Genomic DNA, 20,186 nt, shown 5'->3' on the forward strand with positions numbered 1-20,186 from the left:
GAATAAATATAAACGGCGGCGCTGGCACGACGAAAAAAAAAAAAAAGGTTCGCCGCGAAGATATATCACGGAGCCTTTTTATTAGTCCCCACCGAATACGGGACTATTGCTACCTCTGTCCACCTCGCAACCCCTAGCAGAGCGCACCTGATGCCTCGTATCCGTCAGAAGTTACGTATAATATTTTCAAAATAGTCTATAAACCGTCCAGCATGATTTCGACGTTTCCCAGTCGAAGAATCGACGAAATAGGGTAACGATTGGGGTGGGACGCCAGCCACGTGGTCCCAGGAATGTTTCCGGGGCGGCTTAGGTTGGGTTAGAAGGTCTAGGTACGTGTTCGCAGTTTGACGGAATGTTATTGCGGCCATAATCGCAGGCGCCAACAGGTGCGAGCTTGCACAAGCCTACGCCTGGGTGTGTAGGTGAGCCCGGAGGAGTGTATCGGTGAGTCGCTATACCTATATTACCGCCATAGGGCAATAAAGACCCCATCCCTATAATCTGTGGCGGAAACAATAACTAAACAGCCGGCCAACCGGTACTGACCCACTGCGAGTCGTTCATAATGCTAATGGCCGCTCGGTTGTCAATATTTTGACAGGAAATTAAGATGTGTCGGTTTCACCTCGATGGCTTTGCCGGGTTTAACTACCTCCCTCGTTCCCGATTTCTCTTCTTAAAACCTCTAACCCGCTGGCCTTTGCACTTTCCAACGCCTCTGTGACGTTTCGTATCGTATCAGCGCAATTTAAAATACGTCAACCCAATTTTCAAAACGACTCGTTATTGGAAATGTCGCTTCCGGCTTTGTTGTGGAAACGCAGCTCGAGGGGCGTTTGTTTTCAAACAGGTCGTGCACGCTTCCGGAGACCAAAGAGACGAGCTCGGTGTCGCCGCGTGAAAGTCAATGTCGCGTTTATGCGATTCCTCGTAGATTTTCATTCGCGATCGATCGTCCGTCACGCGCACGTCGAATGTTGATCGCGGGTTTCTATTGAAATCGCGACTCTCGCGACGCGCCGGGATCGGTATGATCGCGGAGGAAGTTATAAATTATTGAGGCAACGCAACCGAAAGAATTACATACTGGACGGAGCGATTTTCTACAAATAAGGTAACTTAATAAAAGTGAAACATACTCTACTTATTATACAGGCGTCCGGTTCTCGATAGAAAATAAAAGACGCGCGATCAATACGTATGAACAGGGTGCTTCGACGCAACCGGTTCGCTATTAATGTTGGTTATGGTCGCCGTGGACGAGGAACGCGAGTTAAAGTAATCTTCGTATAGGTGTTGGACGAATTTTATCGGTGGCTATAAAATTGTAGAATCTTGTATTCTATTTTCATTATTTTATTCCGACGAGGACCCCAACGAATTTAGTTTTTTGAGTTGCATTTGCCACGACGTCTCGATCCTGTTTCAGATTATGTTCTGGTACAATTAGGATCGAGTACAGTAGAGCAACAAGTAACGTTGTACACGCTTAGGCATAAGGGTGTTTCCATTCATTTAAATTACAAGAGTACCTTGGAGTGCCACGTGACTAAAAATAACGCACGTTGTAGGGCCACGCGGCCTCGTCGCGGCGCAGGCGCCGCTTGCTAAAGAACTCCAGTCGAGACCTTTTCGCGTCGTCGGAAAATTCGTCCATAAAGCGTGTAACTTGGTCGAATAACACCGGACGGGAGATAAAAGTTGATGGAGATATCGAGGGAAATTCAGAAGCTTCGGAAAGTTAGTTGCCGCGAACGAGGGTGTAGCCTGCCACTGACCCACTTGTCGTCCCACCCTCTAACGTATATTAATAGCGAGATCGTGGAATCTGACGGATAATGCTCCTCGTTCTCGGGATTCCGCCGGTATCGTCGTTCGTCGAAAAAAGAGCCAGGCCCCCGGAAGTTCCTAATTTCAGGAGAAATACGTTTAGCCGTGGCGCGGGGGTGGTTTACGACGCCTCGCGATGCAACGGCGCTCTAGCAACAGCCCTGAATGCTCTCGGGGACCCGCGTTTCTACACGTACACGCGGTATATACCGTTCGTGTGTCGTGCGAGGGTGTGTACGTACACAGGGAAGAGGATGCGGCGTATCTGGTGCCTCGATCTACTTCCTTATCGCAGCGAAATTGTCCTGCCCGCCGTGGCAGGTCCCCAGCCTCTTCCTTCCACCGTGAAAGAGGGAAAGGGGAAGCGAGAGAGACGCGCCGGAGGAGCAGAAGAAAGGGTGGGAGAGATCGTACATTACCGCACGCGAAAAAAGACCATCTACAGGACGTTTAATTTCCGAAGCCCTTCCGCCAGCCTCCATTCAAGGCGTCTGCGAATCCACGGCCAGGGCATGAATCCCGTCATTCAGCTGCATCCCCCTTTTTCCACCCTCGTGCCCTCTTCAGAGTTACAGCTGCGGGGCACGACGGTGAAAAAGCGTGGTCGCGGGCAATCTTCCTTCCGATACCCCCTTCGACCCTCCCCTATAGAAGATCTCGGTGGAACGGGGAACCGAGACAGCCAAAAAGGGACACGATACCGTCAGAACGCGGTCCTTTGTCGGCCATGAGCGATACGAGCGTCGCGACGCTGTCAGGGATGGAATCGCGTATCTCGCGAGCACGTTCCAACCGGGTGTATTATTTTTTTGTACGATCACTCGTCAAGCCAAGACGTAAAGAGACGCTCCCCCCAATTCATCCAGCCCACTGTCGTTAACGCAGTACGAAAATTTCAATGGTAGCATTGAACCGAGATAGCGTTGAATCATCACACTTTCACTATGCTACGGGACATACGTGCTCCCCAGTCGTATTTCATTCCGCGCTAGCCATACTTCATTGAACCTTCGTTACATGCTACGAGGTTATCTCCGTAATTTTTCCACTATTTTTATCGAAAGTCTGCGTTCCTATTTACCCGACGCTGCCAGATATGAAAGTCTAGGATGAAGAGTAATGTGAAATTCCTCGTCAACGGTCACCGCGCCAGTCCAAATTCTCCAACGGGTATTTAGACAAATAGGTGTTTCAAAAAACTTACCAAAACTAAATAAATTTCGTGCCCCTTTAAAAAATGGGCTCGCTCGACCGATGTTGCAGCCACCGTCGGCGTTTCCCCTGTAATCGATCCGCGACATCGTGATCCGTGCGTCGATAATACGCGAAAATCACGGTTAATTTGTTCGTCGGTTGTTCCCGGATCTTATCTTTCTGTCTTTATGCGAGAAGCGTCACTGCTTTCACCGTGATCTCATCGGAACACCGTGAGCGGGGCCGAGTTTCGTAGACTCGTGAATTCGCGACACGTAGTGCCCGATGGTTTTCCTGGCCGGAAGCTCGACGACGGCGCCGTATGAGCGACCCTGATCGCGTAAATCTTGGACTTAATTCGGTAAACAGGGAACGTCTTGGATCGGGGACCCCCTGCTGCGTTAAACAGCCCGTAAAGAAAAGGCGACAGCAATTATTCCCCTTGCGCCGACGCCTGTACGCGCAATCAAGCTAATCCCGTGGACCGACGACGAAGGCTTAGGCCCCCTCGAACTTACACACCGACGTATTTGTCAGGGGTTGTTGGCTAAAGAACCACCGCTCTGAACCGTGACACTTTAACAAAACTTTACTGGACACTGGTATTCTTCCTTGTTGACATGCTCTATTAGGAAATGAAAGTGCACTTGAGATTTCGTGTGTGGCCATTTTCATCACAGTATAAAAGGGAGGTCCTAGAATCGGTTGTTTTGAATTGAAGTTTATACACCCCCGGAAATAAGTAGTTTTAACGTAGCAGTCGATACCGATATTTCCATCGCGATTAATAATGTTGATGTCTAGAAAGTTTATACTGTTACGACCTCCAATTTCCGCAACCGGAGTCTGAACGGGAGTTAAACGTGTTTAGCGTGCGATCAATTTTATTTTCTGGAACGGTAACAAGTATATCATCTGCGTGCAGTAAAAACACGAGGTTGAATAAATTTCGAACTAAACGAATGCCCTATCTATGCGCACAGGATGTGAAGGAACGGCCAAACTTCGGGGGAGACATTCCTTAGACCCTGAAAGATGAAAACACGTCGAACGTCCGAAAGTATTGCCAAAAAAAATAATAGAAGATTTAATAAATAAGTATCGTCCAAGGCATTTGTCGATTAGAACGATACAGATTCTCCGGGATGGAAAAGTAAGTTTGAACATCGGGAAAGCGATAAAACGTTGACGCGACGTTGAGCGTATTCGTCGGTGGTGGGGTCGTATAAAGCAGCGAGCAACGATCGTAGCATATTTATTTTCCGTGCCATTTAATAGCCGGCTTGCCGCGACAAGACAATCACACGAGTTTGGAAAATCGTCGAGCTAACTTAACGGCCCTATAAAATCCGGATTGCAGGGGGGTGGGGGGGGGGGGGCGAGCACGCGTGTATCCACCCCCGTCGTCGCGGCCACCCTCTCCTCAGCGACGCTCGGGAACGGGACGATCCCGGGACACTCCTTCCGCCACGTATATTCTCATTTGGCCGGCGTGTTTTACAACTCGACTCTCGTTTCACGACCGCTAAATGTGATGGATGCCTAGAACTTGCACGGACCCACAAATCATAAGCATCGTCGGTGGGTGCACGCGCTCGCGGCTCGTTATTCGGTGAAATATATCGCGTTACGCAGTTACGCAACGGAATATAACGCTTCCGCGTTTGAGATATCGCAGCGCGGAATGCTCCGGCGCCGATTAATTAAACCGCGGGAAAAATGCACCCGACTTCCATTCGCCGGCGTGCAGCGTGCCGCGCGAAATTTCCCCCGCGACGATCCTCCAGCCTGAACCTCGAACACGTCGCGAACCGTGGAAATATCGAATGACGCGCGAAAGAAACCGAGATTTGTGGAGGTGTACGCTTACAGCCGGTCGCCAGGACGATCTGGGTCCCTCGGAACACGCGACGAGAAAGTAAATCACGTCTCTGGGACTCCTTTTGCTCTCCGACCCTCTAACGTCGCGCGTCTGCGGTTTTTACTCGCCAACGATCGTTCGCTACGGGTCAAAAGCGACCCGTGGGTTGATCCAACGAGAGGAGCCTTGTGTTAAATTATACGCTGCGCGAGAGTAACGCTCGGCCTTGTTATTCGAAAGGGCGAAGAAATTACGATGGCCTGTTTCTGGTGGAAGTTCGGCGTAATCCGTGGCGCGCGCGTCTGATTTATGGACGCGGTAAATATAACGTCTCTCCGGCCTCTCGAACTTCCCTTCGACGAATCTCGATGTCTGATAAAGAAAACCGGGGGGAGAAGTTTGATCGTGAATCACGTCTGCGTGCCGGAGGAAGCATTTTTGTAAAACGTCGAACGTCCTTGATCCGAGAACCGAGGCAGAGACGAACAGCGTCCTCGTTCTGATAAAAATTTCGAATAACGAATAGCAGTCACTGAGTGAAAGTCCAACGCAAATTCCAATCCGTGATTCTTTAATTACGATTACGATATCTGGGTTCACCGGAGCTATTTTCGTTTTCAAATCGGCTAGATCGTTCTTGGGTTGCCAGAAAAGTGCAGTTTCTTGCGCGTTAATTCCAAATGAAAACGTTGGTATCGGTTGTTCGAATGAAAGTTTTCCCGCGTCTAGGGGGTGGCTAGCTTTAAACGGGCGAGGATTTGGCTGTTGTTTACAGGGGCCGAGCGAAGTTTACGCGGTCGAGATAAATTTCGCGGCAAGGTGGCTGCGGGCGCTCGAAACACCGTCAGGATCAGCAAGATCCCTAATGAATCTGGTCGAAGGACCACGCCGGAGGAGTTGGCCTCTCCACTTTTCAGAGGGTGCAGCGAACTTTAGCGCGGTTGCTGGTCCCGCGGTAGCTAAGACTTGGGTTTCGAGTTTCCAACGAGCCGGGGATACCTTACAAGGTATCGTTCCGCCTTCCACGAACTTACGACCGTTTGCAATTACCTACACTTATAACTGTACGAAAGCTACGGATTCTCTGCGGTGTCCGCAGTCCACCGCGCGTTCCATCCGCGCAAGTATTCGCCAAGTTACTGTTATTCTTGCAAAGCTCGAGCCGCGTAAATAACGTGGACGGCCCTCGGACATGGCCGAGGTTTATGGGGGACGGAGTCACCCCTCGCTGATGAAGGGAAAAACTGCCTTGCTACGCGTACCTGGTTCTGAGAAACTGTTTATGGTACGGGGGTCCATATTTGGAGATGTTGATCGGAGCACATATTCTCGGGGCTTATCGTACCTTTCCACGCAGCTCGAATTTTGATCGACGTCTTCCAACCCCTCCGCGTACCATTTAATTACAATTTTTACTTGCTCGCAAAAAGAGATAAATTCAAGAATTATAACGAATATATTTTCCACTGTGTGTGTTTAACATCGAAGTTTGGGTTTGCGAACAAAATGGTGGACAGCTTCCGGGGTGGTTCAACGAGGTCGGTAAGCGCGCGATAATAGCCACGGACCGTGGAACTTTTGTCGCATTTTGTCGTCCACACGCCGCGCAGTTATAGTTCCATATTCCCGTCCACCGGGTCCATTTCGACCATGATGGTCGTGATACGGTCGCGTTATGGTTCACCGAGCGATTTGACGCCGAGAGTCGTAGAGTCTTCGTGGTCCAGCCGCGGACGAAACCGCAGTCGGACGTTAATACGCGTTTCGACCGTTAACTTTCAGGCCACTTTTACGCTGCTGTCCATTCGAGGACATCGGTCTTTCACTCTGCCTACTCTAAACAACAAGGATGTTCTCTTTACGAATGGAATACAATCTTTAAAATACCGAGGAAATATAGAAAGACGCGTGAGAGGGGTTAAAGCGGAAGTGTCAGTGTTGGAACGAGATATAAAAACAGGTCAGGATCGAGAGTGAGGTTCTCGAGGGCTGTTTTAGAAGGGCAGGGAGCGGTCGAACCGTTAATTCGATCGAGTATAAGCCGGCAGCCGGAAGAAATCGTTGGCGGAGGACGTCGATCGGGACCGGTTCGCGCAATCCGTAGAAAAACAAGCTCGACCGCGGCGCGGAACGACGCCGGGTTAATTTCGTTTGCACGGGTGCCGGTTCGAGCGACACCCGACCGGCACGGAATAATAGCGCGCAGCGGCCGATAGATCAATTCGAAAATGCCGAGTTAATGATTAGCTCGGTCTCGGTCCTTGGCAATTTATCGGCGAGCGGCGGTAACCCGGTGCCGGGAGTGACTTCGATAGTTAATTCACAGATAAGCACGCATTGAAAATGACGGATCGCTCGCTAGCGAGCGCGCGGCCGACGAACGAACGCTCAAGAGAGTTTCTCGCGCATAAATAAAGGTGTCGGACCGTGGAATCATGGGCTTCGCGAGGTGCCGCCGACGACGACGACGACGTCATCGTCGTTCGGTGTGCGATACGTAGGTAGGTGGATAGTATATATTCCACGGGTCTGGCCATGAGAGTCTTCAACCCCCTTTCTCTCCTCCCACTCGCGCGGGAAGACACACTCAAGTACGCGAGAGATAGCGCGCAAGGGGGATGGCGGGGGAGGCGGGAGGGCGAGAGGGAAAGAAGATCAGGGACGCCGGGGCGAAAAACAGAGAAAGAGTACAAAGTTCTCTCTGGACACACGGACCCGACGCATACGTAGCCATGGTGCTCAGGTATGGCGTAGTGGCGAGGCGGCGTGTTGGTAGCGATAAATCATGGGTTACCACATTGTAGCCCAGTAAATCATCGGACGCGGGGAACGCGAGAGCTTCCCAGCGTGAAATGAAACGAATTCATCTCTGTCAGCCCCCACTACCTGCCCCCTAGCCGCCTCTCTTTCTCCCTTTGCCCCGCGCCGCCCTTCTGCCCGCATGCTCGCGCTCCCTCGCACCCTCGCAGCGCCTCTGCGCGTCTCGTTCCGTCTCATCCGCTACCACCATCCCTCGGATCCGCCGCCCACAACCCCCTTCGACCCTCCGTTGCCTCGTGTTTTCTATCCTTCGCACGCAACTCGATGGGGTGGATACACCCCACCTATGTACACCATCGGCCCGGGCACATATTTACTTTCCTCCCGGTTATACATAATACTCGCTTACCACATACCCTCGTCACGCTTCTTTCCAGAGAATCATCTAGAGGCTTTCGCGCGCGCAGGGGGGGGAATCCTTCGTCTTCTCGTCTCCACCCGCCCACCCACAAATTTTTTCTTCGCCCTGTTCCTACCTTCGCCATCGCGCGTAGCGCCTCCATCATTCTTTTTCCCGGACCAGTATTCTCCGGGACCGATACAACGGCCCGGTTACGCCCGCGTTCGTTTTCATTTTCGGACGGTTTATTAAATCTCCCCCCACTGTATCGGGGGGGTCTCATTGTTCCGGGACGAGTTTCACAGGGAATCGATCGAGGAAACGATTCTCCCGTGATTCGCCACGCCGGTCGACCGCGTAATCGCGGAACGTCCGACCGTTTCGGACTCGTATTGTTCTTCGGGGACGGGTTCGTAAATCAGGCGACATTTGCGTGCCGCGCGTTCCCTCTCGACCCGCTGAAGACGGCGTTTCGAATCGCGGGACCGTCGCTGGTCCAACGGGTGCACCCGCAAAAGGGACGGAGAGGCCAATCGCGCCCCTTTCGGTACCCCTTTCACCGTAAAAGACACGCGGGCTAACAACCCCGGACCGAGGGTCGTCCATTTTGTTCGGGAACGCCTTCCGAACGCGTTGATTTTCTTTTCTCCGTGACGTTAAGTCGCGGCGGTGGCGGCTGCGCCGGCGGGGGCGGCGGGGATGCACGTCGGCACCGCAATATTTATCGTAATTTGATACAAGCGGGCCACGAACAAAAAATTCCTTCCCAGCTAGCTCGAGACCGGCCGCAGAGAAGGGATGAAAGGGTGGGAGTGGGAGGCTAGAAAGGAGAGCCATAGATCGCGAGCAGCTCAGACGCAGCCGCGCCCCCGCCCTCCCCAACCCCCTGTGACTCGCTATCGTCCGATACTCCTCGTTTCTCCGTCCCCCCCCTCAGGGTACTCCAACTTTTTCCCTTCCCCCTTCATGCCCTTTTCCGCCGTATTATACGCTTTTCCCTGATCCGGTCCTCGATCATCTCGAGTAAACACGGACCGGTGACCGATGACTCGCGAAAGCAAGCTTCCTGACTAAGCCGGTAAACACGACCGTATTCCGGACACGGCGTAATTTAATACGCTTCTCCGTCTTTCGTTTTATGTTTTCCGTTTGCTCTCTTTTTTGTTTTTTTTTTGTTTCGTAAATTTTTAACATCCAACCTCTTCGGGGTTGAACCGAAACCCGGCGCTAGTTCGAGTCTGATACCGAAATTGCGCTCCGTTACATCGTAAATTTCGCGATAAATCCAACGCGCGAAATAGTCAGCCGGAAATGCCCGGCCCGTTGTTTGGACGAACGTAGAAATTGCCGCTGACGACGACAAATATTTCGCCAGCCCGTGTTTTCCCTGTAATTCTGGTTGATTTAATCGGTCCGGCGCGCCAGGCGACGATTTTTGGTAATTCTCGAGCGTTGATTCGAGAGAACGGACAAAATACAAGGCCCCCAGCTTCGATACATCTTTCGGCCAGGTACCGTGGAAACTGGTTCCTCCGGATCTCGAATAGATCTTAATTAATATCGTAAATTCGAAAACATAAGCCCCTATTTATCATTTTCAATTAAGCCCTGTTTTCGCGCGATAAATAGCGCCGCTCCTTGGGTGACTAAGCGTGATCCTTGAGGTTATTAATACGGAGTAACGAGGGGATAACAGTTTATTAAAATAAAATAAACTTCGAAGACAATACTTGAAGCTTCGAAACTTATAGAAACCATTCTCTGTTGTATATACCGCTTGACTGTCGTTCTGAATAACGCAAAATAAAATGGTACCGTCTACTTTATGCTCCACAACTTATGGCCCTTTCTCCGCTCTGTCTCCGTTACCATGCTACCAACACAAACGCAATAAAACGTCGGACAAAGGGTGACAAAGTCACGTAAAGGGCTCCGCTCACGAACAGCGTAAAAATAGATGTCTAGTATGATTCACAGTTAGGGAAATGGCTTCGACTAGGGTTGGGACCGATAGTAATCATCATAGCGACAGTAATATCGGCCATTCCTCCCTTTTTCTTTTCAAATTAAAAAAACATTTTTCTATCCCCAACTTCTACTCTAAGGTCTTCATCTCGTATCCCCTATTATTGCTTTCGCGGATATTCCAACGGGACAAGATGGCAACTGCGTTCGAGAAGGTGCTCCTTCTCTCGATTAAAAATGAGACGCCAAGGGCGGTAATTTACAGGAGGGTGGGAGGTCGAGGGTCGAGCCGAACATCGTGGTCGACGTAACGCACGACTGCAACTAATCCGCGGAAAGTCGTTGGTCACGGGGAGCAAGAATGCAAGGAAGTAGTGCACTAATTAGGAGTCACCTCCATTTGTTCTTTTATTTAATCAGTGCAACGCGGGGGGTTCGAGTGGAGAGGGTAGATAGGAGGGCGGCGGAAGAGGAAAAGCCGAAGCATAGTGGAGAGAACGACGACGACGGCGGGGGCGGAGGAGACGGAGGAGGAGGTTTCTCGCGTTGCGGTGGCAGACTATTACGGGACTCCCACATAAATTGGATTGTCGCTCGGTCCAAATGTATGTAGCGATAAATCCAGCCGGCAAAAATAATGGCGACTCATTTTGTAAATGGCGTAAAACTTAAAACTGTGCCGGCACCGTCGGGGCTGTTTTATGGACGGGGTGACAGCGTCGCTAGCGCAATCGGTATCAGTGAACCGGCTTAGAAAAAGAGATCGATAGGACCGGGTTGAATAGAATTGGTTACGCGAGCAAAGGAAAGAGATTGGAACCGAGGTGGGGGATGGGTCGGAGTTTCGCCCCCCCGCCAATAAACCGTTCTTCGGGGTTTCCTTTGTCTAGACTGCCTTCCGTCTTCGCCGATACGCATCCACGGTGAATGAAACCCGATGAAAGAACTCGACGATTCGTTCGTTAACGGTCGATGGCTCGCTGCAAAACCATCGAGCTCTCTTTTTCACTCGTAAACAGTATTATTGTAATTCAGACTCGAATTTTTCCCTCGCGAGTAACGCAATAGTCCAAGTACCTCTAACCTGAGACGATCCGAGCATCCCCTGTTCGGATCGTTGCACGCCTATCCGAGTACGAGAGCTCTTAACCCTTTGGAATCTCACGACTATCCGAACCGAACTTGGGGCCACCTTTATAGCCGACTTCATCGAACGCAGCACGCGTTTATCTCCGAACGTGTACGTCTTCTCCCTCCCTGGCAACCCTATCCTCGCAGCCTGTCTCCCTCCAGCCTCCGGTGCCCTTTATTCTGTCAACGTGGCACTCAGCCTCGGTGCATCTTGGCGTGGTTCGATTGGGGAAGGGACCCCGTAAAGCCCTGAACGCTTCGTCTTCATTTACCAATGCCCAACATTGATTCTCGTTCTTCTTATTGCCATTGTCGCGACCCGGCGCTAAGTTAAAAGTAAGGGTTGGTCGAGCTTATTTATAGAACAGACCAAAGAAAGGACGGTGATCCGAAGGAAAAAGCTTAGCGAATTTTTTCCCCCCCGGTTTCGAAACGGAAGGGGACCAGTCTCGCGGACGATTCTTCGAACAACCGGGCGAAGATCGACCGAAGGCAATTCCGTTTCTTGCCCGCGAAGTAATAAAAGCCCCGGAGAACGTACGGAGCACCGGGGGTGGCTCGCGCGCGCGTGCTCGAGACAGATAGGAAATCTAATTCCGACCAAGAGGGTGGTGTCCAGATCTGGAAGATCATCCCTCAGTATATTATTTATACGCCGGCGAAATTGGTGGTCGGGCACGCAAGGCACGCTCTTCCGTCTCCTCGGGACACAGGCCGGGCAATGCTCGTAATTTTCCACCCCTTTCTACCGTGAAAATTCCATGTGTGGCGCGAAAACGTTCTTCAAATTAATATACAACCGGCGAGCGGAACGAGTCGAATTTAATAGGTTAATATCTCCGACGGACCGCACTTTGAGAGTCAATTTCGCCACGCATAATTCTGTCGTCTCGTACTAAGGGGTAGAAAATACCGATCGAAACTATTTAAAACTTCCAATACCGAGAATACAGTCTTCTATTAGTTGCATCGTAGATTGAAATTAAATACCGTTCGAGCTGAATTTCCATCCGGGTTCTATAGGTCAACCCTGTATTAGGATGCTGGTCTATTAGCCGCGGTTTCTCCATCGACCAACGAATCGGAACGCGGAGCTCTCGGTGCCCTAAATTACGTACGGAGGATCATCGTGCAAAACCGGGCACGTAAAGCGGCAGGGAAAGCTGATCGAAAGCCAATAATTGGGATAAACCCGTCCCCAACCGGCAGTTTCCTGGGAGATCTCGTTTCACGGCTCGATTCTGTCACGAACCGTGTAAGGAGTTTCGGGACCGCATTCCCGCCGAAGGGATAACTAGAAAACTTCTTTCCCTGCCTCGCGACGCGAAACACTTTCCGCGGCGCACCCCCTCGGCCCTGGCGATCCCTCCCCCGTTTATCCTTATCCTTTATACCGGTTGTACGGCCGAGAAGGCGTCGGGTTGGCCGGGGGGGTGGGGGTGGGTGGGTATCTTCGCGGTGCAGGGACGTGTTCACCCAAATGCGCTGTTAAAATTTTGGACACAATCTCACCATTTGTCTTGCGGGACCTGGGAATAAATCTCCGGCGGCTCAGGCGGACTAAGAAAAACGCCTCGCCCCATGTTACACGCTCGCTGGTGTCCGTGTGGATCAAGCGGCGGTCGTTAGTGTGGGTGCGTGCTCTCGTCGGTATACCCCCGGGGTTTCCACCTTTTTATTCTTCTTTTTCTTCATTTTGCCAACCCCTACGGACGCGGACTGGAACACCGAACGGTACACCCCCCCGCCCTTCGCCTCTCTCCCTTCTCCGTCCATCCAACGGACGGACGTTCCGTCGATAAATCATAATATTCGTATTAACATTCCTCGCACTTCTTTCCAGCCACGCTCTGTTCCTACGCCACGATGGATGACCCCGACCGACCCACCAACGCTGCAAAAACTTCCCGATAGAGAAGCGTGGGTGGCGGTTCGCGCGAGGTAAGCAAACCGTAGGGAGGGAAATCGAATTGGTCCCGCGATAAGACGCGCGCGAATCGTTCAATACCGGAGACCTGTTATTACCAACCTTTTCCTTTTTTGCGGCGGCGAGGCACCCCCGGAGTCGCTAAAACACCGGGGATATTTCATCCCGGGGCTGACGTTCCGACGCGGTAAATCAGTCTTTGCCGTATTCTTGACTTCGTGCCTCCGATACCGAGATTTAACCCTCTGCCGAGCCACCGGAGGGTTAATATTTCTTTTATTCGAAATTTCCGCGCCCGCCTAGAATCACTTCAAGCTAACGTGACGCAGCACTTTGGGGAAGTGTCTTACGCAACGAAATCTCCGTTCTGGTAAATCTGGTCCTCGTTCTCCGTTTGTTAAAAACCTCTGTTGCGTCTACGGAAGACGGTCCTCCAGGGGGGAGCATCGAAGGCGGGCGCATCTACATTTCGGCGGGTCGCTTTATATGACGATAACTCAGAACGCGACATCGGCGTTCGGCCGCGCGCGGTATTCCCCGTCGGTGAAGAGCCCCGGCGTAAAATATGTGTCTGGTGTCTTATTCTTCACCCGGTTGGTTCCTCCTAACGGCACCGGGCGAAACAGAAGGAATGGAAGAAAACAAAGGAAGAAGCGCACGGAACCGACGGGGGTTGGTCGGGCTCGTCTTTCTTCGAATGCTCGCGAAAACGTCGTTATTGCTTGGCGGGTGCTGGCGTTGCTCGTCCCGATTCCACGTTTCCCTCGGCCCGGAGTTACGATTATGATCGCGGTCGGCCGCGATGGCCGCGAAATGCGGCCGCTGTCACATTACCGTTTCGAGCGTGGACATCACCCGGACGATGGTTCGGTGGTCACGCGACGTCGCCGCTCCTCCGCGTCGGCTTTTCGCCCGATTTCCTGGCCGCCTCGGTGCCCACGTCCGCTCGAATATCGTCGAGTTTTCATCGGCTCCCTCGGGCTCGCGGCGCCATTGCGGAATACATGGTTACACGCCTTCCCGGGTACGACATACCGACTATCCGCAAACTGGAAACCCCTTCAATGATGCATCTAATACGCTCGTGACGTTGTCTTCGTGACTCCTGGGGTTAAGCCTCTTTTCTTCTTCTTCTTCTGGTTTTCTCTTACATTGTATCGACATTAGCGACGTTTAACTGCTTCCCACATTTGTATCGTTAAATTTTGTGCCACAGATTTGGGTCCTCGCGAATTTCAAGGTATCCCTTACATGGTCCTTGTTCGTATAGAATGTGGTTTGTTGTTGTTTGTATGGCCAGTTCTTAATCTGGACATCATAGTTTCTTCTTTATTGTTAATGGGACTGGTGTTTACTCGTATGAAGAAGTTTTGTATATGGAGCAAGGTCTGTATATATTTGAGGGGTCTTCACCATCCAGGGAGCTATTTTTCCAATGGTACAACCTTCTTTCGATATTTTCAGAGTGAAATCTCCGACCGCCCTTGTTCGAGGGTTGAGAACGCGAGATGGTTGCATCGACGTCTCGGGAGACGTGGTCGTGATATTTTCTTGCGGTTCGCGGCGTTTCTTTAAGCGAGTAGCCGGGGGTTCCATTAGTTTCCGGCATAATATTGTAATTTGTTCGTCGCTGAGACGTTAGATGGTAGGCGTGCGCTTTTATGCCGCGCAACGACACGAGTCAGTTCCTCATGACGATGAAAGGGAGATTACTTCGCAGTGGTTGCTTTAGGAGAGGGGCGGAACGTGTTCTTGCATACATTTAAAATATTCTGGTTCAGAACCTCCTCGTAAACCTTCCCCGCGGCTGTATGCGCCCAATACACGCGAACGGGCGTAAGGGAGTAATGTATGCGGTTCTGGTAATGCACTTAGGTAGATAAGAGTTTCCCCACTTATTCGGGAATATTACCCCGGCACCGAAAAAACCAACAGACGCTGCAGAAAGGACGAAACACGCGGGCCCGTCAACCTGGCGGAAACGATAAGAATTGTTTGTAGTGTTCAACTGGAGGCAAAAATGTATTCGATCCGATTTAATTAACCCAGGTCTCGGTAAACGGTAAGGGATCCCCCGAACGCAAACAGGGAGGAAAGTAACGCGGACCAGCGGAATCCTGAGGACTTCCGGTGGAAACCTCTTCCTTAATTTGCAATTGTTTAATTGGGTGTCTCGAGAATCCGATCGACCGGGTTCGGGACTCCGTTAAGAGTTTGGACCGCGAGCGCGTGGCTGAACCTTATATGAGCTTCTAATGCATTACCCCCGAGTATGCGGAGGAAGAGGAAACGGGAGGAGAGGAGGAGAGGGGGAGAGGCTCGTCGGGGAAGCGGCGCATGCAAGCTCGCAGGCCGGAATGGAGTCGTAGGATAGCAATTTCGACCGAGCAGTAATAAAGCACGTCTGCGCGCCGAAATCCTGATGAATGGCCGCGCTTAGGCTTGAAATGGAGAAGCGACGAGCCACTAACACTTACTCTGCCCGGTTGCTCTCTCTCTCTCTCTTTCTCTCTCTATCCTGGTCGTTTCGCCCTCGTGGTACGCGTGCATGATCCTTTCTCCCCCTATCTCGCCTCCCCTTTCTCGCTCTATCTCGTTGCAGCATTCCTCTTCCTCTCGTTCCATCGTTCTGATCATTCATGACTCCGTCCTCCTCTGTCTCTCGATTCGTCCGCTTTATCCCTCCGTCTGATCCCTCCACATTTCAACGTGCCCGGGCGCAATTTATACATTCGATTTACTATCGGCGTGTTGCGGAGGTGTCATTGTTTTATCGGGGGGTTTATAATGAAGAGACTTTTTCTTCGTGGAACACCCAGGGGAGGGTGACCCGGATTATGATCGATTTCCGTTTCGCGTTCTGTGGTATTGTTCGATCGCGTCATGGGAGGTTTCGAACGCCGTTGATTTCTTCTTTGTCGACGTAAACCGCGAGTGTCGCGATCGTGCCTCTATATCGGAGCCCGAGTGATAAACGATTACGTCGACAACGGATGATAAACGACCATTTGCAGATGCAAAACGAAGACAGGAACTTCTTGGACGACCTAATTATGCAACTAGGCGAAATAAAAATGTTTTTAGGGGGGAATTTATCCAGCCAGTCGCTCGCAGCGGGCGACATATTTTTCAACGTCCACGCGTTGATCAAATCCTCGTTGCGGTATGCTAAAACGCGGCAAGAGTAATGCAGGAACGTCGTGTCCAGGGATATTTTCGTTCTATCTTCTCGCGCCCTTGCCCGTGCCCAGCGACGCAGGAATGAATGAATCTATACGTTCGCAGAAATAGGAAGGGCTGGAAAGAGGTGGTTGGCTGCTGAAGCCCAATAAATCTGGTCATCCCGAATTGAGAATGTAAAATACATGCGGTCCGCATCTGCGCGAGCGCGCGCTCAGAGATTTATCAGTACCGTGCTTTCGATGGGCAGGTACTGCCTCTAATTTATTCGTCTGTTTCATGGACTCGGCCCTGATAGCGCTGCGTCTTAATTCGGCCGATTTTGTCGAGGCGGTGCCCAGCCGACTCGTTACCTTCGTACTTTAATAATCTCGCGCGATGATATATCTCCCTAACTACTTTCTTGTACCTTCGCGATCGCCACATCCTGCGGAGGAACCTCCGAGCGATCGATACGTCGATTCAGCCGACGTGAAATATTAATAGAACCCTGTCGATAATATCAACGTGGATGGGGATTTTACTTAAAATATTTTTGGGATCCAGAATGCAAGAAAAATCGACCGATATCTAGCGTGTAAATAATTGCGATTCCAGAACAGTATTTTAGTACCGTTGAATTGGCAATCTCGCGGGGAACGCGATCGTCTGGGCGTAGGAAGTCATGGCGAAAGTCGATTAATTATCGGAAAAGAATGTTCGATTATAATATCTGTTAGGGCGAGCACGGTACACCGGTAGGTTCACGCGGAGGTTACAGAAGGCAGCGTAGTACCTATAGCGGTAACTTCTGGGCCTCTAAATCAGCCTCCGTGTCGTGATTCATGGAGGGCAACCTCCCGGAGCCCCTGTCCCCCGCTCGCTGCTCCTCACCTAACCCTCTTCCCCGCCTGTGCTTCCTCCTTACTCCACCCCCTTTCCTCGCCCTCTTACGACTCCTTCGGCAGTGACCTCATGGGCGACCCTTTTACCTCTCGACTCCCTACCTTCCACCAATCGACGTTCTACACCTACCAGGATTGCGCCACTCTCGGTACCATCCATTTTTCTCGATACTCGCGATTAATTTTCATCGAGATCCGCCGCGTCTCCGCGCCCGCGGATATATCCCCTTCCTACCGGGATTTCGCGATTCGTCGCAGTCTCGGGGTTCTTCTCGATCGCTCGATTAATTTCCATCGAATACCCTCGCGATGCCTCGAACCGGGGGAATATTCAACGGTGACTTCGCGATCCATCGTACCAGCGACGGGTGAAACGGATGGGCCACTTTTCGTCCCAAACGTTTCTTCCTGACGCTCTCGGTTAATTCCCGCCGCTGCGTTTCGGTGGAGAATTTTCCTATCCGTCTTCCACGCCACGGGCTTCGCATTCTCATCGGGCAACATCGTCGCCTCGCAATCGATGGAAATTGGTGAGATATCGTCTTATTATCTGCGTAGCACCATCGCTTCCCTCGGATTTATTTATCACTGCTTTCCGTCTCCTCCTTTTCCAGCTGGACGATCGCTCGAAAAGTAAATGTATTGCTTATCGCGGTTAATATTTTTTGCAAACGCGTAAACGAAGCGGCTCGTTAACGCGCGTATAAATTAAAAGGACAGTTGGCGTTCGATGGCCTCCGGAGGGTTAATGTAGATTTTATCGCGAGTCCTTAAAGCGAACGCGCTTAAGAACAACCCGCGCCATAAAAGCGATACGAGAAAATAAGTTCCACGGGCCGATAAATCCACGAGGCAGCCGAAAATTCGGATAATCGGAACGTATCCAGATGACGCCGTTACGAGGGTACGGAGGGTGGGTGACGCTGTATATCAAATCCAATATTATTCCGCTAAAGAATTGGCGCTTAACAATACAGATACGCGGTATTAGAAGTACAGCGGGTCGTGCACCTTCGTAAAATATACCCCGTCCACGGAATCCCCTCGAGATATCTGTTGGAGAAGGCTATTTTCGAGCTCATTGAATAGACAGCCATGATTCTATGACCGCAGAGCGTGCCAACTCCATTGTAGCGCCCTACGCCACTTTATTCCCTCGTTCTCTCTTCTGCTGAACCTGCTCGTACATTTCGCTATGGTACCTTAACTTCAGGCCTCGCGAGCTTCAACGACACCACCTCGTACACCGGCCTACAGGGTGCCCAGAAACAAACGGACCGTCTTTGTCATTTTAACTCACGGACAAAGCCTCGAACGATCCACGAACTTCTGACGAGTTGTTTTTGTATCGCAACAATTTAAGAAAATTTATTACGATATGGACAGTTTCTGAGCATCCTGTAAATTCGTTCTCGCGGGCCTCGGTTGCGCAACGCCGTGTGTTTTCGTAATTTCTTTCAAGTTCGAGCAGGACCAGACGAGTCGCGTCGAATATATGAATTTTAATTTTCCTGTCGTATGTTCTCCAGGGTCCGCGGCAGAATCGAGTTTCGTGCCTCGTCCCTGCCCCCTCTCTGTCCCTGCTCGACTGACATAGTTCCGTCCTCGACTCCGGGCGCCATTTAAACGAGAATTAGTTCCCCGCTTCAAACGAAAATCAAATACCAAAAGTGTAACGAATTCTCTCCAGAGTGGTTCGAATCAATTTTTCAGATTGCTGAATCAGGCAAAAATGTGCACGCTGTTCCGTTAAAAATTAGGTTGAGAGTTATTCCGCGCTGTTCCCATTGCGCGCCATTACTTTACATCGTCAAGGAATATTGTCTCCGGCCAATAAATCTATCTATCCGTTCTCTCGCGGTTAACCTCCTTGAGAAAAGGTTGCTGCGGCGCAGAAACACGAGTAGACGAACGATTCTTGCCGCGACGTACAGCTCTTACGATAAATTAATATTGTATGAGCTACTTGAAGCCCGGCGTGACGCGATGACGTGTTATGGAGATGCGTTCTACACGAGAGTCCCGATGAAATCACATTGCTATAAAATAGATGTTAGAGTACGGTATAAAAGTGTGCTTCGAATGCGATCTGTGTCCGGTTGAGCGCGTTCCCGTGTTCGAATGCGTACTTAACGCTGACATTAGCTTTTCTCCGTTGGTGGTTTCCTATTAGACGGAAGCTGACGCGTCGCGAGTCCCGTACATACAAATAATCCTCTGCGTTTTAACAAATTGCTTGTTATCGACGCCTGTGCAACGTTATAAAACAAAATTTCGATTTCTTCCTGTTCTACCAACGTCGACGTGAGGAAATTGATTTCTTGGACTCCCCAAAAGCTTGTTCAACCAAGATCTTCGTGGCCTACGTCAAGTTACAAGAATAAAGCCACACGAGTCTAAACAATAGCGATTATTAACGATTCATCATTCGCCCATCTGGCGGTAGCATCGAGCTCGCGAGGAACGATCCAATTAATTAATTATCATAATTAGTATTAATTGGGTAATGGCGAACGCGATGGCGACGGCGACGGCGAGTCCTCCTCCGTCGGGCCCTCCGACGACGAGGAGCTTTTTCATCGAGCCGCTCTCACCAGAGGGCACACGCTGTGTGTACACACAGCGGAGGATTCGTTTTGTGATCGATGCGACGGAAACACGAGAGAGTAGTTTCTAATTAATGGGCCTACTTCACTCGGGGGTAGACTCAATTATTGTCGATACCGCGGAGAACGAGCTTGAATACGAATTCACCGCGAGGGGAACCGTTCACCGGCTCTTTCTTTCTCTCTCTCCCCCTCGTCTCCTTTTTTCTCTTTGTTCGTTTCGTATTTGCCTGTTTATGCAGGCGCTCGCGAATCCTCTCCGCGCGCTCGGGCCTGTGTGAGCCCCGCGATACGTATCGCCGGCTACGTGTGGGCGTACGGTGGTCCCTGTGTGTGAGCGCGTACGTACGTACAAGGATGGAAATACGTAAGGAAGCAGGGCATGAGCAATGGCTGGCAGCGCTCCGTAATAATGTTGTCTTCGTCGGCTCGTTTTATTTGCCGC

Source organism: Colletes latitarsis, chromosome 3, assembly GCF_051014445.1.
Source record: "Colletes latitarsis isolate SP2378_abdomen chromosome 3, iyColLati1, whole genome shotgun sequence".
NCBI lineage: Eukaryota > Metazoa > Arthropoda > Insecta > Hymenoptera > Colletidae > Colletes > Colletes latitarsis.